This window comes from Zophobas morio, unplaced genomic scaffold, assembly GCF_036711695.1.
Source record: "Zophobas morio isolate AGI-343-1 ecotype UQ-CSIRO unplaced genomic scaffold, CSIRO_AGI_Zmor_V1 ptg000017l, whole genome shotgun sequence".
Taxonomy (NCBI): Eukaryota; Metazoa; Arthropoda; class Insecta; order Coleoptera; family Tenebrionidae; genus Zophobas; species Zophobas morio.
Genome location: NW_026972122.1, coordinates 4,478,487 through 4,504,287, shown reverse-complemented (window position 1 = coordinate 4,504,287; position 25,801 = coordinate 4,478,487).

Sequence of the window (25,801 nt, the reverse complement as noted above, 5' to 3'; positions counted from 1 at the left end):
TTCGACCCTGTAATCATTTATAGAAACCCTATATCATTTACAAACGTAAAATATTGTTAAGTATTAAAGAGCACACTAGTTTTTCTTTTAAGTTTAACATACGCTTTTGTTTTTACGTCATGAGCTTAAGGTAGCGAAGGTAGGTACATCTAACGAATCTTAATTTCATGTTTTCTCGACATTTCGCAGCTCATAGAATATAGAAAAGTGGGTTTTCCGCTTGTTTTATTTTTATTTTTTTCGTATTAAAAATGAGCCATAATATAAGCCCCGCCCACCCGCCCGCATCCCACTTCTGATTAATTTTTCATTCGTTGTCAGTCCGAGGGGCGGAGTATAATTAGAAAATCCGTATTTGCTTACAAAAATTTACTACTTTGATAAAGTTTTAAGCCTTTGGTTGTAGAAAGAAAACTACGTTAAGTAAGAAAAACAAGGCATAATGCAAGCCCCGCCCATCCGTTCTATCTCAACTGAGATGATTTTTGTATGCATGGGCGGGGCTTATATTTTGCCTTTTTTAAGTAAGGTAATTTTCTTTTCATAACAAGAAACGGAAAACAAGTTCAAAATGGTAAACTTTTGTAGGGAAATACGGATTTTGCGATTAAGCTCCGCTCTCTGGCTCACGACGAATAAAAAAAATTATCACAATTGAGATGGGGTAGGTGGGCGGGGCTTATTTTTTGACTTTTCTTTATTTTTCTTAATATTCGTAATCTTCTTTCCACAATAAGAAGTTTAGAACACGGTAAAAGTGGTAAATTTTCGTAGAAAAATATATTAAAAACAAGCACAACAAAAGCCCCGCCCACCCGCCCTAATCCTAATTCCGATGAATTTTTCATTCCTTGTCAGTCCGTGGGGCGGAGAGTAATTGCAAAATCCTATGTGCTTACAAAAATTTACTACATTGATAAAGTTTTAAGTCTTTGGTTGTGAACATAAGACTACGTATAGTAAGAAAAACAGAACAAAATGCAATCCCCTCCCACTCGCCCTATCTCAACCGAGATGATTTTTTTATGCATGGGCGGGGCTTGTATTTTGCCTCTTTTTTAAGTATACGTAATTTTTTTTTCATAACAAGAAGCGAAAAACAAGTTCAAAATGGTAATTTTTTTGTAGGGAAATACAGATTTTGCAATAAAGCTCAGCTCCCTGGCTCTCGACGAATAAAAAAAAATCATCACAATTGAGGTAGGGTGGGTGGGCGGGGTTTATTTTTTGGCTTTGTTTCTTTCTTAATATTCGTAATCTGGTTTCCACAACAAGAAGTTGAAAACATGGCAAAAATGGTAAATTTTTGTAGAAAAATATATTTAAAACAAAGTCAAAATATAAGCCCCGCCCAACCGCCCTCGTGTCAATTCCGATTCATTTTTCATTCCTTGTCAGTCCGAGGGTCGAAGAGTAATTAATAGCAAAATCCTATGTGCTTAGAAAAATTTATTACTTTGATAAAGTCTTAAGTCTTTGATTGTGAACATAAGACTACGTACAGTAAGATAAACAGAGCAAAATGCAATCCCCGCCCACCCACCCTATCTCAACCGAGATGATTTTTTTAAGCATGGGCCAGGCTTATATTTTGCCTTTTTTGCAGTATACGTAATTTTCTTTTCATAAAAAGAAACGGAAAACAAGTTCAAAATGGAAAATTTCTGTAGGGAAATACGGGTTTTTGCAATTAAGTTCTGCTCTTTGGCTCACGACGAATAAAAAAAATCATCACAATTGAACTGGGGTGGGTGGGGGGGCTTATCTTTTGGCTTTGATTCTTTCTTAATATTCGTAATTTTCTTTCCACAATAAGAAGTTTAAAACATGGTAAAAATGGTAAATATTTGTAGAAGAATATATTAAAAAACAGGTATAATATAAACCCCGCCTACCCGCCCTCATCCCAATTCCGATTAATTTTTCATTTGTTGTCAGTCCGAAGGGCGGAAAGTAATTGCAAAATCCGTATTTGCTTACAAAAAATTTACTACTTTCATAAAGTTTTAAGTCCTTGATTGTGAACATAACACTACGTATAGTAAGAAAAACAGAGCATTATGCAATCCCCGCCCACCCGCCCTCTCTCAACCGAGATGATTTTTTTTAAGCATAACAAGAAATGAAAAACAGGTTCAAAATGGTAAATTTTTGTAGGAAAATGCGGATTTTGCAATTAAGATCCGCTCCCTGGCTCACAACGAATAAAAAAATCATCATCACAATTTTGGTAGGGTGGGTGGGCGGGGCTTATCTTTTGGCTTTGTTTCTTTCTTAATATTCGTAATCTTCTTTCCACAATAAGAAGTTAAAAACATGGTAAAAATGGTGAATTTTCGTAGAAAAATATAATAAAAAAAGAGCCAAAATATACGCCTTGCCCACCCACCCTCATCTCAATTCGGATGAATTTTTCATTCCTTGTCAGTCCGAAGGGCAGAGTGTAATTGCAAAATCCATATTTGTTTACAAAAATTTACTATTTTGATAAAGTATCAAGTCTTTGGTTGTGAAAAAAAGACTACGTACAATCAGAAAAACAAGGCAAAATGTAAGCCCCGCCCACCCGCCCTGTCTCGACTAAGATAATTTTTTACGTATAGGCGGGAATTATATTTTGCCTATTTTTAAAGTATACTTTTTTTTTTCATAACAAGAAACGGAAAAGAAGTTGAAAATGGTAAATTTTTGTAGAGAAATACGGATTTTGCAATTAAGCTCCGTTCTCTGGCTCACAATGAATAACAAACATAATCACAATTGACGTGGGGTGGGTGGGCGGGGCTTACCTTTTGGTTTTTGTTTCTTTCTTAATATTTGTAATCTTCTTTCCACAATAAGAAGTTTAAAACATGGCAAAAATGGTAAATTTTCCTAGAAAACTATATTTTAAAAAAGGCAAACTATAGGCAATGCCCACCCACCGTCGTCTCAATTCCGATGAATTTTTCATTCCCTCAGTCCGAGGGGCGGAGAGTAATTGCAAAATCCTATGTGCTTACAAAAATTTACTACTTTGATAAAGTTTTAAGTCTTTGGTTATGAACATAAGAGTACGTATAGTAAAAAAAAACAGAGCAAAATGTAATCCCCGCCCACCCGCCCTATCTCAAGTAAGATGTTTTTTTATGCATGGGCGGGGCTTACATTTTGCCATTTTTGAAGTATACGTAATTTTCTTTTCATAAAGAGAAATGGAAAACAATTTCAAAATGGTAATTTTCTGTAGGGAAATACGAATTTTGGAATTAAGCTCCATTGTCTGGCTCACAACGAATAAAAAAAAATATCAGAATTGATATGGGGTGGATGGGCGGGGCTTATTTTTTGGCTTTGTTTCTTTCTTAATATTCGTAATCTGGTTTCCACAACAAGAAGTTGGCAAAAATGGTAAATTTTCGTAGAAAAATAATTTAAAAAAAAGGCAAAATGTAAACCCCGCCCACCCGCCCTCGTCTCAATTCTAATGATTTTTTTTTTCCTTGTCAGTTTGTGGGGCGAAGCGTAATTGCATAATCCTATATGTTTACAAAAATTTACAACTTTGATAGAATTTAAAGTTTTTGGAAAGCAATAAGTGAAAAAGTTGTTTTCTTGGTTAAATTAGAAGCGGTTTATATAATTTTACACATAGATCTTAAAATTACTATTTAAAAGTAGATGACTATATAGACCCTATTTTTATTTTAACTGACCATAATTACCTAATAATCGAAATCGAAAATTTTCAGAATTGTAATATTCAAAATTGAAAGATTGAGAAATTGAAAAACTAAAAATTGAAATTTTGTAAATAGAAAATCTGTAGACTCGAAAAATCAAAATAAAAATCGAAGCATTAAAAAATCGGGGAACAATCGAAACATCGAAAAAACGAAACTCTGGAAAATAAAAAAATTGGAACATTGAGATAAAAACTGATAAAAAAAATCAAGAAGTCAGAAAATTGAAAAAGTTAATAGTGAAAACAACAGTTTCAAATCGAAAAGTTTCAACATAAAAATCCAAAAACTAAAAAATCAAAAAATCGGAAAATTTAAACACTATCAAAAATTCAAAAATCGAAAAATAAAAAAAAATAAATATTGTAAAATTGAAACATTGGGAAATAACCAAAAATTCGAGATTGTAAAACTGTAAATTCTAAAGATTTCAAAATAAAAATCGAAAAACTAAAAAATGGAAAAATCGATAAATTGATATAAAAAATCAAAATATCGAAAAATTGAATAATTAAAAATTGAGAAATTGTAAAATTTAATAATAACAATAATAATATTAAAGATTATTTAAAAACTGCAAATTAATAATTTCGAAAACGAATAATTAAAAATTAAGAAATTGATAGGTAAATATATGAACTATTTTTTGAACAATTAAAAAATGAATCTCGAGAAATTGAAAAATAATAATTGAATTTTAAGTATGTAAAGTGTAAATAGAATGTTTAAGAAAAATTAAAAATTGAGAAATTGAAAATTGGGAAATTGAAATATGGAAAAATTACATAGGTACATCGAAATTAAAACATGGAAGAATTGCAACTAGGAAAAGTAGACCCGAAAAATTGAAAAATCTAACAATTAAAAAATTAAAAATAAAAACTCGAAAAATTACGAATCGAAAAATTTCAAAGTCAAAATCGAAAACTAAATAATCGAAAAATGAGAAAATTGAAATCTCAAAAATTTAAACATCGGAACATCAAAAAAACGAAAAATTGTAAAATAGAAACATTGGAAAAACGAAAATTGCAAAATTAAAAATTGAATAATCGAAAGATCGAAAAATTACATACGCAGAAATTACAACGTCGAAGAATTCCAGCTAGGAAAAGTAAAGACTCGAAAAATTGAAAAATCTAAAAATTACAAAATAAAAAAATGAAAGCTCGAAAAATTGCAAATCGAAAAATTTTAAAGTAAAAATTGGAAACTAAATAATCGAAAAATGAGAAAATTGGAACATACAAACATCAAAAAAACGAAAAATTGTAAAATAGAAGAATTGAAAAATCGAAAAATGTAACATTTTTAAGATCTTATGTAAATTTCTATCGATGATAAAATTTTATTTCATTTCACATTATTAAAACATAGAAAAATTGAAAAATTGCAAAAAATAGTGTAGAACTTTACCTGGACTTCCGAACCCTATTTTATTTTAACTGATCATAATTAATTATTATCTAAAAAATAAACTTGCTGAACCGACTGTATTCCACTATATTTCATTACCTGGAAAGAAAACCTTTTCCATTTTCTTTGAGTCGCTTATCCACTGGTTTAGTACTAGTTTATTCAAGCGAATCTTATGCAGAGTTTCACCTTGTATCTTTCTCATTGACATCATCAATTTTCATCATTAATACAGTTTTCCTTCATAAGAACAATTTGCTTTATGTCACAGATAAATTCATTTTTTACTCATGAACAATGGGACATTCACCCGATGTTCCGGCGCTCCGCGCCAGACCAAATATAAACAAACCAACAAAGTATATTTTGGTCACAAAATGCGTTCGAATCCAGGAAAACTAGCTCTACAACAAACTCTAAAAAATTGCTCTACTTCCATCATTCCTGAAGTACAATCAAACAAATGCAGCTTCGAAAAATTATAAAATTTAATTTTGAGAATTTCATTTTTTCATGAAAACCTCTTTAGGCTTAAATAAAGCTATAATAAATAATAATAATAATAAAAGTTAATAATAATAAAAAATCCAGGTATATTCATAAACCACAAGTACTGGAGTATGCTATTTTATAAAATTTTAATGACCTTTACTAAAAACCAGCCATCTACACAGTACTCCTAAAATACGTATATATATAATTTGAAGACAATCAGTCTAGTATTTTCGAAGATTATCTGTTTAATACAAATAAACTGAGACGACAAAGAGACGGAAACATGGAGACCACAATTTTTGTAGCCTACAGGTCATGAAACATCGAGAAAACATGAAAGTAAGCACTCGCCCAATAGAAAAATAGAAACAAATGGTTCTAGCCAGCAAACTCTACTCAGTTTACAGTACAAGAGTCAAAATGGGAAAATGAGTCAACATGGGAGAAACAACCCTAAAAACCACAAAAAAATTCTGGATCAAGGGGGGATTCTAGGTGAATTTTAGGAAGACAGTAAAATCTGACCTGATTTGACCTGACCAAAATTTATCTAACCATTTCCACCAAAAATTTGATGACGTGTTCTTATGTGAAATATGCAAAATAGCATGCGTTTACACCGTTTTTTACTGATTAATGATTAAATCAAAAACGGCTTCATGTTCCTGTTTAACTGCCTGTTCTCTGAGTTAAATTCTCAGCCTAATTCTTTAGATCTACATCAAATATAGGGTAGAAACTGAGTAGATTTCAAAATTTTATTTGTTAGAAGGAGGTACGTTCTTGTATATTTGTGATTTAATAATTCAGTTGCTTTTTATTTTAGCGTTGTTAAAAAGTCAAATTTTATACAAAAAATTACATAATGGATTTTTTTATACAATTTTGGTAAGGACACTCATAGACGGGTCTACAAAACCTTAACAGAATTTTATTGAATACTTAGGTTCAAAACGTTGATGACATTAGATTTTTAAGGATTCTTTTTCAGCATTCAACTGTATTGTTTATCTTACAAAATCCTATGTATACATTTAAACAATCAGGAACTCCATCTAGATAGTTTAAGAGCAAATTTCTATTAATAAACGCAATCAAGGAAATTGCCTTCTGCATTGCAGAGATTAAAATCAACCACAATTCGATAAAAAATATTTTATTTTCAATCATAAGTATAACAAAATAAAGAACTTACAGAGTAATTAAAAAATTGTTAGGCCGCTAACTCGAACCCTTTTTGCTTTCTAGACTTTCAATTTAATGAACAAATTATATTTCTACGCCCACGCAAAGTCAGCTCAGAAGGGTTTCACTTGTTTGACAGACACACAAAGAAAACGAAACAATAATTACCAACATTCCACTCCATCAAGATAAAAAAATATCATAAGAAAAAGGTGCAATAAATAACAAAACAAATTGTGTAATTACACGAATCTAATTGCAGCTGACGCTAAAAACACATCTGCTCCGGTCAGTAATTTTGAAGCAACGAAGAACATACAAGTAATTAACAGTTAAGTAGATAACAATCAAACAAAAAATCTTTCACGCTTTTGTAACGCTTGACATTTCGAAACCGTTTCTCTCTAATCGATACAATTTTTCATTTCTAATAATAGCAACGAATAATCCCTTTTTTCTTTCCATTAATAACGATAATTACTATTATAGAACAATTTAAACTGTGTCGTTTTATTTAAAACTATGAATAAATTCTTAGCTAATTACACAGCAATGTGTGACACTTCCTCTATTGCTCATTACACCGACCACTTCACTCGCTGTTGCCTCATGGATACAAGGTTAACTTAGCCGAGTCTAGACAATAGTCGCACTCCATAATTCAGCTAGAAATGATTTAGACTTAAAAAAATGAAAACGATAATGAAATTGCATTTCCTGTCTCACACATCCCGCGCCCATCTCTCTTCTTCCGCAGCGATTTAGCCGAGAAAAAGAAAAAATGTTCCTCGAGATTAAATTCAATTGCTGCTGTAAGTGTTCGCGTAATACCGGCAGGCAAAACTTGAATCAATAATTGCTCTTCGCGTCTTCTTCCAACTTGTTCTACGATTTGAATAGTGAACAGGCGCGTCCTGTCCGATATAACTCATACATCGAATTTATCTGATCAAAAAAGACCAATTAATCAAAGAGATGGTAAGAGAAGATGTTAGTGGAAAGACGTCGTAAACCATGGCCAATCAGAGGTGGATGCTCCTAACATAAAGCTGCCTCAACATATACGCTATAACTAATTATTATTTATGTAGAGGCCGTTTCTGCATTGTGTGGGTTATACTTTCAGCACTGCGGTTTCAGGTTCTCATCATAAACTACGACTGCCGGAGCGAAATAAAAGGACTGGACGGGAACTTTATAAATTTAATCGAGGAGGTTGTCTTTTTGCTTGACTTATGTGACAAATTCTGGATTTGGTGGGTTTAGAAAGTGCGCCACTTAATTTTATTAAGGATATCGGGAGCTCTGAAGAGCTTGAAAGTAACACAGTGTCTGCAAAAATTCATACGCATTCAGAAAAACTCATTTCGTTATTTCTTTTATACAAGGTTATGAAAACCATCGATGACAATCTTTGGAGCATGAGAATGCCGTGGTACTTGGCTTATCTTAAAGTTTATCTATTTAACACATCTTCGTTCTCAAAGCTAAACGATATTATTCTTGTAAAAGTTTGTTATGTGTCAAGGTTTTTGTTAATAGGTTTTGAGATAAAAAACGTCGTGGATGTTAAAATTATCTGATTTTTTTTGTCTTGGTGGCTAATCAGGTAAGGTTTTTAAAACTTAATGCCATCAAAAATAAAATGTTCAAAAAAACGAGTGGTATACTATTTATTTCTATCACGTACGAGTTATATATCATTTTCCGTTAGACTGCTGATAAAAAATTTTGACAAACTTTTATCTGGACAGATTTAGGCGTACCGTTCACTAACTAGATCTACATTCGTCTAATGATAGCCAGTTCGTTTATAAGAAATTGGTTGAAACACGATGAATTGATGACTCTAGCAAAATTAAATACATCAACGCTTTCGTTATTGTTACGAAGTAATTAGCGAGCATTTTGAGTAATGGTTATATTATTTTAATTGATTCAAATCACAAGTAATTGTTTACTTTACTCGTAGACTGAATTAATCGACTTAGAAGTTCACTTTCAACTTGACTTTGAAACTCCTCAGACTGTTTATAACTTATAACATAGTAAAAACTGCAAATGTACTACTATACAGGGTGCGTGGTTTTTGAAGTATAGCACACAACTTAGTTTTTTTTTTAATACAACACCCTATATATTTTTATATTTAAGAGTTTAAAAATCGCACACGCCCACGATTAGAACACATCATTTTTAACACTGTTCAAATTATATCAGATTATAGCAACAAAATTACCAAACTATAAATTGGAAACAAATTCAAAGAGCATATTTCTTTATACCTAGGTTACGTCGTTTGAAATGAAAGCTAGGTTGGCCCAGTGACTAAGATGCTAGACACAAGATCTGGATTTGAAAAACAACCGCAGGTTCGAATCCAGCACCTGGCATTGTAGTTGACTTTTTTCTTCAAAATGTGTACTGTAATTAATACCTAATCCAAATTACCAACATCCTAAATTACTAAAACCTTATCTACTGTCAAAATTCAAATTCCGCAAGAACGACATCTACCGTCGAATACCAAAAACACAGCGTAGACGCAAACCTTCGCTACCCTGTAAACGCCTGCTAGCCCGCAACTAACAATACACATCCCAAGCCAATGGTGATATGAGCGTTGACGTCAGACCTGTTTATATGCTACTCGTTATTCTAATTGTCTTCAATTTTTTATACACTCACCGGCATTAAAAACGGGCCACCTAATATTTTTCTGAGTACAGTGCTGCGACGTTTTTACTACGCTTATTTCTGATGTTGTTTCTTGACCAGCATATTAATTGATTTTTTTTAATCTTGAATTAGCAAAAAAATTTCAAGGAAAGTATGTTTAAAATTGGACAATAATCGGTCCGTTAGTTTCGGAGATTGTCTATGTAATGAAAATCGTCACAGAAGATAACGGCAGACATCAGACAACAGACAGATCCTACTTTTTCGTCCCCTAGGAGCATGAAACTTCGAAAAAACGTTAAAGCAGTCCTACGTTGGATAAACGTTATTACAATATTTCTTTAGCTTACATTTCGGAAGAAAAAATTGGTCTAATATTGTTTAAGCCGAACCTGCCTTGCTGCTGAAGCACAATAAATTCTAAATGTCCAATTACTAACAGGGTCCAAACCCGAAAATCGTCTTTCTGTTATTAATTTTTTCAGTGAAAGCCATCAATTTCATTAATTATGCTAAGTACAGTGTGATTTCTTTAATTTTTGCTATAATTAACCATGACACGTACGTCAGCAGCAACTGAAATGACTGTCGAAAGCGTTATGGCCAACTAGAGTAGACATTTCAAAAATCACCTGCTTCATTCAATAAATATATAAATTTTAAATGATGTACTATAATTACTTTGTTCTGTACGTAGTTTCTAATATATTTTTTTACTTTTTTTTAATTATTCGATTTTCCAAAATTTGAATTATTCAGTTATTCGATTTCATAATTTTTCGTTTCCCAAATTTTAATATTTTTCAATTTGTAATTAAGTACCTAGGTACATGTTAGTTTTTGCAACTTTTCAATTTTTCTATTGTACAATTTTCGATTTTTAACTTCCGGATTTTTACTTCTTCATTTTTTATTCCTGTAATCTATGGACTTCAATTTTTCAATTCTCAATTTTTAAATTTTCCATTTTCGGATTATTTAAGTTTTCGATTTTTATTTTGGAAAGTTTTGTTCCTTTTATTTTTCGATTTTTTATTTTACAATGTCGCAATTATCCGAGTTTTCATGTTCTTAATTTTTAATTTGACAGTGTCGCTATTTTTCGATTTTCTATTTCTCCAATTTTTAGTTTGTTTAGGTTTTCAATTTTTATTTTGAAATTTTTCACTTCTGCAATTTTTATATATTTTCTCAATTTTCAGCTTTTGAATTTTTAGTTTTTAATTTGTTCCTTTAATTTTCGTTTTTTTTTTAATTTGACAATTTTGCAAATTTTTCGATTTTTCAATTTGCGACTTAAAAAATTTATACTTTTGCGATATTTCAGTTATTCTATTTTTTCATTTTTTTGTATTAGATTTTTTAATTTCGTTTTTATAATTTTTTGTTACTTTAATTTTTTATTCTTTTTCTTTTTCGATTTTCAGGTTCTCGATTTTAATTTTTCAGTTTTTCATTTCTTTAAATTTTCGATTTTGTTATTTTCGATTTTTCAACTTCTCGATTTTTAATTTTTCAATATCGTGATTTTCAGTTTTTCAATTTCTCCATTTTGAAATTTCTATTTTTTCGATTTTTCAGTTTCATTTTCGATTTTATTTTGAAATTCTTTGTGTTTATAATTTTTAGACATTTTAATTTTTGTTTTTTTTTTTCAATTTTTAGTTTCTCGATCTTCAATTTTACAATTTTTCCATTTTTTAACATTTTAATTTTTCAGTTTTTCAAATTTCTTTGATTTCAATTTGTCTGTGTCATTTTCCTGGTTTTCAACTTTAAATTTCTCAGTTTTTCGATTTTCCAAGTTTTGAGTTGTTCTACTTCTTTGTTTTTTTAGTTTTTCCATTTTTAATTTGAAATTTTGGTTTTTATAATTTTTTGATATATTTTCGATTTATAGCTTCTCAGTTTTACATTTCTTTAAATTTCAGACTTTTTTAATTTAACAATTTTGCAGAATTTCGATTTTACAATTTTTCAATTTTTAGCTAATTTAGTATTTCGCTGTTTTGAGAGTTTTTGTTTCTCAATTGTTCCAGTTTCCTTTTTTTTATTCATCGGTTTGGAGCTTTTCTTATTTTTAATTTCAAATTTCGAACCTTGAATTGTTCAAATTTTCGTTTCAATTTTACGATTTTTCCAATTGTCTTTACATTTACAATTCTGCTATTTTTCGATAATTTACCGATTTTTAATTTTTGAATTGCTCAATTTTAAAATGTTCTATTTTTCCGATTTGTCAGTTTTTCAATTTTTCAGTGCCTTAGGTTTTTAATTTTGATTTTACAATTTTGGATATCTTAATGTTTGTTTTTTTTTCGATTTTTAGTTTCTCGATCTTCAATTTTACAATTTTTCCATTTTTTGACACTTTAATTTTTCAGTTTTTCAAATTTATTTGGTCTCAATTTTTCTATGTGCCATTTTTCTGGTTTTCACCTTTAGATTTCTCAGTTTTTCGATTTTCCAAGTTTTGAGTTGTTCTACTTTTTTGTTTTTTTAGTTTTTCCATTTTTAATTTGAAATTTTGGTTTTCATAATTTTTTGATATGTTTTCGATTTATGGCTTCTCAGTTTTTCATTTCTTTAAATTTCAGTCTTTTTTAAATTAACAATTTTGCAGACTTTCGATTTTACCATTTTTGAAATTTTTAGCTAAATTAATATTTCGCTGTTTTGCGAGTTTCCTTTTTTTATTCATCGTTTTGAAGCTTCTCTTATTTTTAATTTCAAATTTCGAACCTTGAATTGTTAAAATTTTCGTTTCAGTTTTACGATTTTTCCAATTGTCTTTACATTTACAATTCTGCTATTTTTCGATAATTTACCGATTTTTAATTTTTGAATTGCTCAATTTTAAATTTCTGCTATTTTTCCGATTTGTCAGTTTTTCAATTTTTCAGTCTTCTAGGTTTTTAATTTTGATTTTACAATTTTGGATATCTTAATTTTTGTTTTTTTTTTCGATTTTTAGTTTTTCGATCTTCAATTTTACAATTTTTCCATTTTTTGATATTTTAATTTTTCAGTTTTTCAAATTTCTTTGATTTCAATTTTTCTGTGTCATTTTCCTGGTTTTCAACTTTAAATTTCTCAGTTTTTCGAGTTTCCAAGTTTTGAATTGTTCTACTTCGTTGTTTTTTATTTTTTTCATTTTTAACTTGAAATTTTGGTTTTTATAATTTTTTGATACATTTTCGATTTACAGCTTCTCAGTTTTTCATTTCTTTAAATTTCAGTCTTTATTAATTTAACAATTTTACAAACTTTCGATTTTACAATTTTTCTATTTTTAGCTAATTTGCTTTTCTTATTTTCAATTTCAAATTTCGAATCTTGAATTGTTCAATTTTTCGATTCTTTAATTTTTCTTTTCTTCAGTTTACATTTTTTAAAATTTCAAAAATTGTGTTTTTATGACAATTGGCATATATACAAAATGAAAAATATCGATATACATATTATTAAATCACGGATAAATGAAGATGTTACAGTGTGAATTTCAACTTTGCAGTAGTTTTGGGGATTATCTATATTATAAAAATGATAACCCATATGGAAACGGGAAATCCACATTTTTGTGTTCTGCAGGTTGTAAATTTCGAAAAGTATGAAACTAACCATACTTCAAAATATCTAGTTAAAGTTCTTTCCTAAGTTACGTTCGAAAGTTAAAGTTACTTCCAAAATACTGTGGTAATTTTTGGTCTTACTTTGTGAAGAAGTCGATATTTTCTTAACGTGGTACGATGAAATCAGAATGTAACAAAATTTTGTAGCAAACCGAATTCGAAATTATCTAGTGAATGAATAAATAAGCATTCAAAGTAGGTATTTGTAATACTATGTATTTTTTTCAGTCATTGTCTTCAATAGTAATACTACAGGTGTCCCAGATGAAATTCTCATATCTTGAGAACCGATATAGATACGGAAATTGGTGTTTACTGTGAAGAACGATAGTTCGATTTTAACAATTTTTTTTGTTAAATAAAATGCTGTTACTTAATTTTACATGGCAATAATTCTCAAGATATTAAGCCATTGAATTTATGTGGGACAGCCTGTAGATTTTTGAGATTTAAGTTACATTATGCGTACAGGTGTAAAAGTGACCTTTTCAAAAAAATATGTGGCCTGTATAACTGTATATATGTTTTTAGTCGAAATATAAATAAATCTAACTCAGCTGGCAAATGATTAAACAGTATGTATATATGCAACATTAAATAACTTACTTATGTGCAAATAATCTAAATACGTCTATAAAACAGTAAAATATTGAAAGTTCAAACGCATTAATATGTATTACGTATTATTCAATGATTACTTTGTTGTAATGAAACCTACAACGTATGTGAGGCTGACACTTGCTACATGAATTTAAAATGACCAGCATTCTCACTACACTTACACTAAAAAGATGCATTCTAAGTATCAGAACAACCATTTAAGGTATGTTAATTTTTGTTTACAATGTGGGCTATTACGTTTAACAATGTCCATCTAGTGATTTGGGTTTTTATGGGATATACATGGTCTAGTTTTTGCAGGCAGCTGATCAAAGATACTTGTAGCCGATGATGGTAGGTTTGTAATGTTGTGTTCAATCAAACGTCAAATGAAACTGTGAAAATAAACACAGTTAACAGTGTAAATCCTAAGTAACACTGTGTCCGTAGCAGGTAAAATGAAGCACCAGAGACGTACTGATACGACTCGTATTTGCCCCCGTTTCGAGTAGCACCTGTAGAGATATAATCGGGACCCCTGTAAAATTTCATAGCAGCCGTAAATGTTATAGTTTCATTAATGATGAGGGTAGAATAATTGTGTAATATTGGTATGTACCTAGTGCTTTAAGTGTCCAGTCGATTTGGAGCCTATATGGGTAATCTTTATGCATATTGTACTCCACTTCCGCGCTCCAACAATTCACTTAATTCACAATAAATTGTCTTACAACATGGTTGTAACAAGCCGTCTAGCCAGTAATCACAATTTGTTCATTACTTGCACCTGAACCGCAATTAACCTCCCTATTGGTCCGCGCATCTGCCTGATTCTGCTTTCGAAAAAAATCCGAAACGTCGGCCTCGCCGCGGAATAATTGACGTTCGGTGTGGCATTATTGCGTGTGAGTTGTTAAATCAGCACTTAATATCAGACCAGTTGAACCGGGCAATTAATGTTGTTGGTAATTGCCATAGGTAGCGACCTTATTATTTATATACATGTTATCAGCGTGGTCTAAGCGCGCTTGTTTGTACTTCTTAACATGTATGTGTCTGTAATTTACTGTAATTACTCTGCCTTACCATTCTGTGTGAGAGATTTACGCCATCGTCCAGGTTTGATACTCATCGGCTACTTGAGGTACCCATAACGTTATCGCCACTTTAGATTTCTCCCGGTGAGATGGATGGTGTTGTTGGCAGACGCTGAAGGCTTAAATTTTGACTGGCATGGACGTCAAGGATTGAGGCAGGGCTGGCACCTACGCGCTCTCGCAATGTTGGAAATCAATTAAAGTGCATTTAATTTTATTGCATGGACGTTTAAATGGGCTGGTCATAAAGAGGAGAAAACGACGGAAAGTGCATTGGTACATGTTGGACTGACTTGCGAAAAGCAAACGTAGATTGCTGTAAAATTAGGTCAACATTTTTGCTGGAGCGCAACGAGTGTTGGACAACCTATGGGGCGATTTTACAGATTTTAGTCTGTAAAGATAATGTTACGTAAGACCATCAGAATTAGGGCGTTCACAACTTACTGTAACAACCATTCGCAGTAAATTACATTACGTAGAAAATCAACGGACTCCAAAGCTTGCACTTTTTGAACGTGGTATGGATATAAACCTTGTTCCTTTAAAGTACGATGCACTACAAACTGTCAAACTCCAACCTCAGCTGCAAGTTGGCGAGTGCTGATGTCGGGCTCTTCTTCGACGCGTTCCAAAATTTGTTCTTCAGTTTGTAGTATTCTTTCGGTCCTATCACGGTCACGATTGTGAGTTTGAGGCACGATTTCAAAGTATTCAGTTTTGCAATTCAATAAAATAAATTGACTACTTCATTAATTTTTTTTCAACTGATCAATAAAAAATTGGTCGAAGGCTATAAGTATAATCTGACAAATCCAACTATTTAAATAGATTATAAAAATTATAAAAACCAGAGGGATAAATAACACCCCTTGTACTTCAGCAGTAGGTAATAGCAATCGGAAGCTCAAGTCTTTATGTATGTTTATACATCGAAAGAATATCACGTAGAAGATAATTTGATTTGAATGAACTTGTCTTCTCAAGACAGGACTAACATTATTAATTAAACCACAATCGAACAAAATGTTCTGCATATTATAATTATTATATTATCATTATGACCTAAAGACGTGCGTGTTTTCACATTTTCGAGAAAGTGGGGTTACATGACTAATTCTAGTCAAAGCATAAAAGAAAACTAGTCACAGCGTTATACCAATGCAAGAAAAAAAAAAAGGAAAGGGCCAAGTTCGGCATCGAACCACAATCGCAGTACCGGAACTCGCCATTATCTCCGAAACACCCACTGCTCCATGGAGACGTTCAAACCACAGTTCAAACCATGTCGGGAATAAAACGTTATTATACCTTGCAAATGTTTTTGCGAACATTTGAACGTTCAGCGAAAAAACCTAAACTTATTTTGCATAGTAAAAACCTATTTTTTCTATTACCACATCGAGACTCATCTTAGATTTTTTTGTGGATTTTTACGCAACTTTTCAATAAGCTGAATTCAAAGGTATTATATGAAAATTACGATGAAAATTTCGACCTTTTTTGACCATGTTGAAAAATTACTCATAGAGATTTCTTTGTATATTACGATCTCCAAATGTAACTCTTAGTCTCATTTTCCGAAAATTTCACTATTTTTTCAAAATCGCCCAACGAAATACAGCAAATTTTATGATTAAAAAAAAATATATTTCAAATCGAATCTTTCTAAAATCTTACCCAGGGACTCATAAACAGTTAAATACGCTATGTTTTTCGAATCAGCACGTCGAGATTATATAGCCCAGATTTTTTTTGGGAATGTTTAAACAATTTTTCAAAAAGCTCAATTTGTGCTTTTTTTCTAACAGTTTTTAAAACTTTCCAAGGACATTTCCTTGGAGATTTCAACCTTTAAAAGCCACTTGTAGCCTCATTTTTTGGAAAACTTCGACCATTTTTTCAGGATCTCCCAATAAAATTGGTGATTTTTAGGATATTAAAAAAAAAAATTGAACTTTAAAAAGTCGAAAAGTGGAAAAATCGAAGAAAAATTGAAGATTCGAAGCACTGAAAAATCCCAAATTCTTAACATTCGTAAATTGACAAAACGAAAAATTCAAAATTCGAGAAATCGAAAAGTCGAAAAGCCGAAAATTTAAAAAACAGAAGAATTAAAAAATAAATAACCTGAAAAACAAAAAAATTGAAGAATAAAAAAAAAATCGATATATCGAGCAATCGAAACATAAAAAATTTAAAACATCGAAAAATTGAAAAGTGAAATAAACGATTTCTAGGCTATTCAAAAAAAAAATTGAATTTCGAAATGAATAGGTATGTATTATATGTTTATGTAGATTAAAAAAAAAAGATTTCAAATCGAATCTTTCTAAAATCTTACACCTCGAGTCACATTTTTCGAATCAGCACGTCGAGATATATAGCCCAAATTTCTTTTTGGAATTTTTTTAACAACTTTTCAAAAAGCTCAAATTTTCAATACTCCGCTCTCAAGAAAATTTTTACCATTTTCACCTGTTTTGAAAATTTCCTAAAGACATTTTCTTCTAGATTTTAAACCTTCAGAAGTCACTGTCGGCCTCATTTATTGGAAAACCCTTTCTGCAGAATCGTCCAATGAAATAGGCGACTTTTGGGCTGTTTTGAAAAAAAAAAAATTTTAGAACTAAATATTTCTGAAATCTTACTTGGTAAACATTAATGCGCTACATTGTTCGAATCAGCACGTCGAAATCTTAGATTTTTTTGTGGATTTTTAACCAACTTTTCAAAGAGCTCACTTTTCCAATATTCTCTTAAGAAAATTTTTACTTTTTTTTGGCGATTTTTGAAAATTGCCCAGACATTTTCTTGTAGAATTCGACTTTCAGAAGTCACTTTGGCCTCGTTTAACTCCTATTCTTTTTTAAGAATCACCCAAGAAAATATGGTAATGTTCAGGATTTTTGAAAAATTGCGTTTTTGGTGAAGTAGTCGAAAATTTTACAAAAAATTTTGGCATGTGGACCCCGATGAGCTGAATTAAAAAACATTGCGCGTTTATGGTTTCCGACCAATATTTTCGAAATTCTTGGTTTCAAAATCATATTTAAATTTACAAAATTGTTTTGAAAAAAAATTATTACTTTGAAATTGAAAAAACTTCTGGAGGTCTGGAAACAATGAACATCTATGGAAACCTAATTATAACATAATTATCAAAGATATTTTCTTGTAGATTTTGGAACTGAAAAGTCACGTTTCCAATTCCATCGCTCAGTGGAATATGGCAATTTTCTGAATTTTTCTTGAAACTCTTTTAACACGAAACTCTATAGCAATTAGTTAGTATTACACTACACTTGGCTACACTGAAATTGCCCCTACTATAAAATTGATGACGTCGTCGCAAGTTTTCTTACGCAACTTTGGAAATGTAAGTAGTTGGATAATTCATCCCTACTTTATTTTATTTTATCAGTTGTTATCTCAACAAGAAATAAATCTCAAAGTTCGGCATCGGACCATAATCGCAGTACCGGAACTCGCCATTATCTGCTCCACGGAGACGTTCAAACCATGTCGGGAATAAAACGTTATTATACCTTGCAAATGTTTTTGCGAACATTTGAACGTTCAGCGAAAAAACTTAAACTTATTTCGCTTAGGCTCGGGAAGTAAAAATAGTCATAGTACACGATTTGAATATGAAATTTAAAGAAAACACGAAGGGCACTAATTTCTGTATAGATTTGTTTTTGTAATATGGTATATAAGTTTCGTCATTTTCTAATAGTTATACTATCATGTTAAATTTTTTATTTTTCGCAGCCTTAAATTGTTGTACCACACTAACAATCACATCATAAAAGAATTATTGTCAGAGTAGAAAATAAATACAACAAAAATATTAATAAATTATTCCACTGAAAAGCGTCGAAAAAATGATATATGTTTTGAATTAGGATTAAGTGAAGAGTGTGCTAATCTATACCCGTCTGCAAAAAATGACATACTTGTACAGTGGGAGAAGTTTATGAAATAATGATTCCAGTATTCAATCTTGTACATGTCATTTTAGTAATATTTCTGAAAATAACAACTGTGAATTTGATAAAATCTGTTTCACCAAATGAAGTTTTTTTACGAACAGTATCATTAACTTTTGTTCCTTGCAATTGTGCACACCATTAAGTTATATAATACAAGATTCATTAAATTAAGGAATATATCCGGAACAATTAAATCTAGCTGTAATAACACCTCCATTAAAAAAAGGGACCCGGAACAATATGAGAGCAACGGTCCGGAAAGTCTTTTATCTAGAGCATTCTAACCTCTCTAAAATATTTCAACTTAATATGACAAGAAGGATAAGTGATTTTTTTGTTAAATGTAGGTCATTTAATAAATATCAACATGGTATTGAAAACAGTTTTTATTGCCGTTTTTCGATTTTGTTCAACATTAGTAAAGTGATTACTGATTGATTAGAATAAAAGTGTTAAAATTATAATGAATTCTGTCGTAAATTCGTCAGTGAATTATTAAAATAGAAAAGACGAATTAATTGTCTCAGAGACTCTTTTGACTACCTGGTATCTTATAGACACTGACCGAACTACGGTAAGTGGGGGTTTCAAGAACTGTATAAAAATTTAGTAAATAACATGGACATGCTATTTATAGCAATTTTCAAATAACTTCAGTTTTTTTACTTTTTATTCTTTTTAAATATTCATTGAAAAACGACCCGTAGATACTTACATAGATTTGTATTGTAGGTAAGCGAAAAAAACGGGAATCGAACCACACATCTCCCGCTTGCCGGGCGGGTGCCTTGACCACTACACTACAGAGCGGCTTATCTTTACTTCACTTACCTAGCTATTATTCTACCGCCACAGTATAATCACTAGTCAATGTTTACTAGATAGTAAATTAAAGCGATTGTAGCTTTATTTGTTATTGATCTATCCTGTTCCAAATGATAATTTCTGAAATTGTTAAATCAAGTCACCGTAAACTAGGCTAAAATATAACTATGTAAATATTATCTTATTGTGTACAATTGTGACATGATATTAGCAAATTTGTAGCTGACACATTTCACAAAATTTTAATAGAATTTTAGATTCTATAAACATAAGTCTACGAAGTACATCTTTTGCAATATATCGTTTTTCGTTTTTATGCAGAGAATTTATTTTTATAATTACCAAGATTATACAGGTTCCACTGGCACAGTTGCGCCCTACTTCCTAACCCCGAACGGAAATATACCCCAGTTCGGTCATGTGTACCTGGCTACCTGATACTTGACCAAAATTTTTACCGCAATTCGGTCAAAATTTTCCATATACTTGAGTACCTGATATTTGAGCAAAATTTACACCGCAATTAGTATACGACCGATTATTTCTGTCTTCATCAATAAATTTTCAAACAGAAATAACATGATCCTGATGTTTAATAATATTTTCTTCACAATTTTTTTTTTTACCCCTTAAACACTTTTGTACATTTTATACAATATTAAAGATACAATAGTGTCGATAAGTCTGTTTTCTTTACATTTGTGGGGGCTACTAAATGGAAAAATTCAGTACTCTGGCGTAAATACGTTAGTACCAGGGCGATCCAATAGTAACCTTTGGAAGGTGCTGCCGGTACGAGACCAAGCAACTTGAGATTGTGCTTGTGACGCAATTCCTTTTACAACGAACGGATCGCGCAGAGAGCCGCAATTCCACTCCACTCGTGACGAGAAGACAGCTCTTAATTCATTGCGAACTCTGACGTTCATCAATCCCAACATTTGAGACATTCTTGGAGGCTCTCATCTATGGTTCTCACTCTCATATTTGCGGTTTTTAAACAAAGTTTTCTGGCAAATATCGATAGGGACAGATATGGACGTCATTTTTTGAAAAAAAATACCGACGAGAAAATGCAAATACACACTGTGTAATAAGAAGACAATAATAATCTGATGGCTTTTGATGAAACCAATATTTACTTCAAAATTAAAAAAAAAGCAAATCAATATTTTATTTAGAGTTCTGTTATTAAGAAATTAAATAAATTATATTAATAAAAAATCTTTTTGGAAATAAACAAATTATTATTATCATTATAGTCAAAGCTACAAAATCTTGGACTTCATTTTTTTGCATTTTCAAAATTTTAATTCTCACTTTGACGTTTGAAGTTGTCTTTTTATCTATCGGAACAATTTTAATAGATTCACTTTTGAACCAAATAAATGAGACGATGACAATATATTTGACAACAGTTTTTACTATTACTTCAAATGTTAGTTTTTACAGAATATGCTACGTACTTCGATTCAATAGGTGGAACTGAAACTCCTGCTCATGTCTAAAATTTCTAACTATGACACAAATTTTAATAAATTGAGAAAACATTTCTCCTTACATTTTTCTTTAATCTTTATAGTTTTCTCGGTTGTGACGTTATGAGGTGATAAATAGAGGGCGGGTGGGCGGAGTTAGTAGCTGCTAAGATAAAATTGATTTTAGAAAATGACACAGCCTCCAAAAAGTTTCGGAGATAATGGAGCCAATTCTGAATCAAACATGTTAAAATTTAAAGGTTGTTAAAAAATAAACAGCCAATCAGACTTACGAATTTAACTCGTTACTATGGAAATTTGCAATTTAACACCCTTTAAATTTAACAGGTTTGATTCAGAATTGACCCTTATGTCTCTAATATTCTATTGTAGAATCCATTGATACACATAATGTAATCCTTATTGACTTGAATGAGCCATATGTCAAAATGGTATTCCCATAAAAAGACGGCTGTTTGACAAAAAAACTCCGAAACTACCTGACCGATTGCTGTCAAATTTTATATTTATGTACATTGTAAAACACTAATTCAAATTCGTCTAATTATCCGCACCAACAATTTGATGACGTTCCGTGATTATTGTGCGTAGTTAATTACCTAAAATTTTTGAAATAATATACTCCTGTACTCGTGGTTTATGAATCCGCATTGGAAATTTTTTGTCCATATTTCCACGAGGTTCATGTACCCGAGAGTCTTACTGAAGTTTGTTTTTCACTGCGACTTGTATTATCTACAGTTTTTTACTTATAGGGGTTACCATAAAATAAATTAAATTTCCAGTATCAAATTTTATCATTTTTCTCAAAAACTGAATTTGTTCGACTCAGTTTAAGGGACGAGGGAAGTTCTGACTAAATAAATAACCTTGGACCACTTTTTTAATAAAAAATTATGGTGGATTGATTAGATATATTTTTTTCTTTTATTTGTATACGTATTGGAAAATTTTATTTTTGAAAAAAAATCCCTAAAAATTGTCGAATTTTTTGAAATTTTTAAAAATTACGAAATTTCAATGGACGATTCTGGAAAATCTGTTGGAGTTATTAGAGAAATGAGCCGGGAAGTGATTTCAAAAATCGTCGAAAGTGGGTCGAAATTTGCATATAGTGCAGAATTTCATTTTAGAAAAAGTCGTCTAGAAATTCTGCTAAGATAAAACCGATTTTAGCAGATGATATATCCTTTAAGAAAAGAGAGGGTGGGTGGGCGGGGCTAATATCTGCTAAGGAAAGATTGATTTTGGCAAATGAGATACCCTCGAAGAAAAGAGAGGGCGGGTGGGTGGGGCTAGAATCTGTTAAGATAAGACTGATTTTGACAAATGACACACCCTCTAAGAAAAGAAAGGGTGGCTAATTTTCGAAATGTCAAAAGTGCCAAAGTCAGTCTTACCTTATCAAATACTAGCTTGAGTATTAGTTTTAATGAAGGTTTACGTTTTTAACTTCTCTTCATATTATTCTCACATATTTTCGTGTTTTCTCCTCCTCTTTTTTCTGTTTTCTGTCATATTCTTCTATTTCAACCTCCAGTGGCATATATTCGAAGTCTATCCTTTCTCCCACTTTGAAATGCTTTTTCGTTCACTATTGAGTAATCAATCTATTACCGATTGTCTTCTCGATCCTACAAAGTTTAATTCCCTTTCATTATCGCTAGTTTTATTTCCCTCAAAATATCCTATTCCCCCTCTTCAATTAACTCCTTTTTTTTTTTCCATGATCTTTTATTTTGTCTATTCTTCCTCCCTTTCCTCTTATCCTTGCATTGAAATCTCCACTTACAATTACATAGTCATCATCATTTATTTCTATTTTGTCTTTCAATTTTTTCTTTCATTGTTGTCATGTTTTTATTGCATAGCCTTCCCATGTGCCATTTGTTTCCTTTTGTCATGATGGTCCATACCATGATTTCTTAAACCATTCTTATTTTTAACCTTATGTGTAGAGATTTTTGGAAAAATATCCAAAGTATTACAAAAAAAAAATTGCAACTTAGAAACTACAGCGTGTCCATAAATGATTCTCGTATCAAGGTTGGCTCTGAAGTGTCTTATTAATTATTTTGTCGCGGATTACCAGAATGAAGCACATTTTTTTGACGTTTAAAAGCTGCTCTAAAGCAAATAAACTATACACACCTTTCAAGGTTATCATGAACTGGTAAATCGCTAATCAGAATTCATTTGTTCATTCCTTTCAAAAACATGATGACGTCAGGTCAAGATGTTTTTAAGAAATCTCCTTCAAATTTATACCGTAAGGTGGATCCTTAATTTGTAGATTAATAAAAAATAATGTAAGTTAGCACCCAAATTGTTAATGAGTTGTTGATAAAAATAAATCTTCTAAATGAAAATTTTACGAAACGAAATTCTTCCAAATTTTGGCAAGATAGCAAAATTAACAATGATTAAAAAACCACAGTTAAAATTTACTTCATTTTGTTAACAAATGTCTTTTGACATTTTTGTTTTAGAAAAGAGTTGATTTTATTAATTCATAAATTCATTTCTCAAAATTCTGGGAACTGATGTACTATTTCTGATTTTACTATCTATACGGGTGTTCCAAAAAAATTCCAGAAAGTGTTTGTGTAATTTCTGTAATATAAAACATTTGTACCAACATGAAATGGCTCGTTTAGATTTCAGTTGCTGAATTTAGTAATTTTTTATAACTTCATTTGCTACTGGATAACTTTAACATACCGATTAAATTCAGCACATTTCCTTTTCCAACACACTAACCACTTCACAAAAATTCTTCGCAGCAAAAACGAACATTTGTGTGGCAATTACAACCACAAACTGTGTAATAACCCTCATCCTAAGATTTTTCATACCGTCGCCATCAACTCCACCTAAAAAAGCGCTTTATGTTAACAAATGCACAAGGTATGCTGGCGCTGTTAAATTTGAACGCAGCTACCAATTTACTTAAAATTTCGTTTTAAAAAGCACCTTGTACCAGGTGCCTGAATAATGTACAACAATGCCATTAAACGGCAAAAAATTTGTATTAAAACAGAATAACTGAATCGCAATCACCCTGATATTGGACAATAATTGCAACGATCGTGGCTGTTCAAGCCCGCAATTAAGAAAATTCATTGTGGCGACTTAAAATTTACATAAACGTTGATGTTCGCCAGGCGCTTTTTTCCCTCGGAACAACGGACTAAGACAAGGGTTGTTTGAAGTTGGAAATGCTGCGGCAGGCAATAAACAGCGCATTCAGACGCCGCTGAGGGGGAGACTGTCCATCGACTTGCCATAAATTTAATTATTTATCAATGACACAAACAAAAAAGGACAAATCGTCCTGTCGCATTCCCGGCATTCTTTCCTGCCGGCTGTTATTTATAACGGCGTCAAAATGCAGCCGCATTTATGCTAAACGAAAAACACCAAAGCCATTAGTTTGTCGAAACAATAGTAAAGTCAAGGATTTCCTCTATATTTTAGAGTCAACTTTGACCGGATGTCGTGCCAGAGGTTAATCCCATCACGTCCAGGATATTACTTATGTACTTTCAAACAGACGGACACTATATTTTCGGTCCGATTCCGGTCCTCTTTTGACCCGGCCTCATGAATATTTCGGAACGGATGATAATTATTGCAGTCCAAAATTACCCTTTGAAAGTCGAAATGGTATTTTTGGCGCATCGGTTTGCTAAAAATAGGTCTTAATCAGATTATTTCGTGCATCAAGTGTCATAGCTTTTAAAATCGTCGTTGATTTTAGAAATATGGAAATTTTGTTATTTGACGAACACAAAATTACATTACATAGTGGAGTAAGAAGGAAGAATCCGATTTAGAAAGCGAAAGTCGTCTTCGAATAGTTTCTTGTTAATGCTAAAGACACATTTTCCTGATAAGACAATTAATTTATTTAATTATACATTTATTTCACATCATTTTAAGAAGCTCAATCGTTTAAATTTACTAGACACCGAGAAAGTTGCCGAAATATTTGTTTGTGGGCTCAACTGGCCCCACTGACTATTTATCAACTAGGAAAGAAAATAATATACGCAAACTTAAAAGTATCTAAATATTTTTGCAGACTAAGATTGTTTATTGTTTGAGTTTTTGAATGATAGCTGTCAAAATATAACTACATTTCCTTGCCAAAACTGATCATTTTTAAAAAATTCATGGAACCACCATTTTTTATTTTTATTTTATTTTATTTTATTTTTTACTGGAATCCCATCATACAGTAAACATTTGTATACTGAATTAATAGAATGTAAATGAAATACAGTACTCTTACAAATCACAATAAAATTACAATAATTTTAAATCTCAAATGTTCCTTGACGAATGAATCTTTAAGCCACCGAGTAAATCTATTACCATTGTTTTCGACAATAAAATTTGTCGATATACAGGGTGATTAAATTTCCGAATTGTTAGTTTTCTTTTCTTCTTTTTAAACAATACATACACCTGTATTTTATAGCAAATTCTTTTTGTAACAATAATTACAAGAAAACTGGTAATATAAAACCTTAAAGAGAATAAGTCAAGACAATAACTGAAAATTTTGATCACCCTGTATAGGTAACTTAAAACACACAAAAGTTGTTTTTATACACTCTCTTTTATATAAACAACGACCTCACTAAGAAGCAA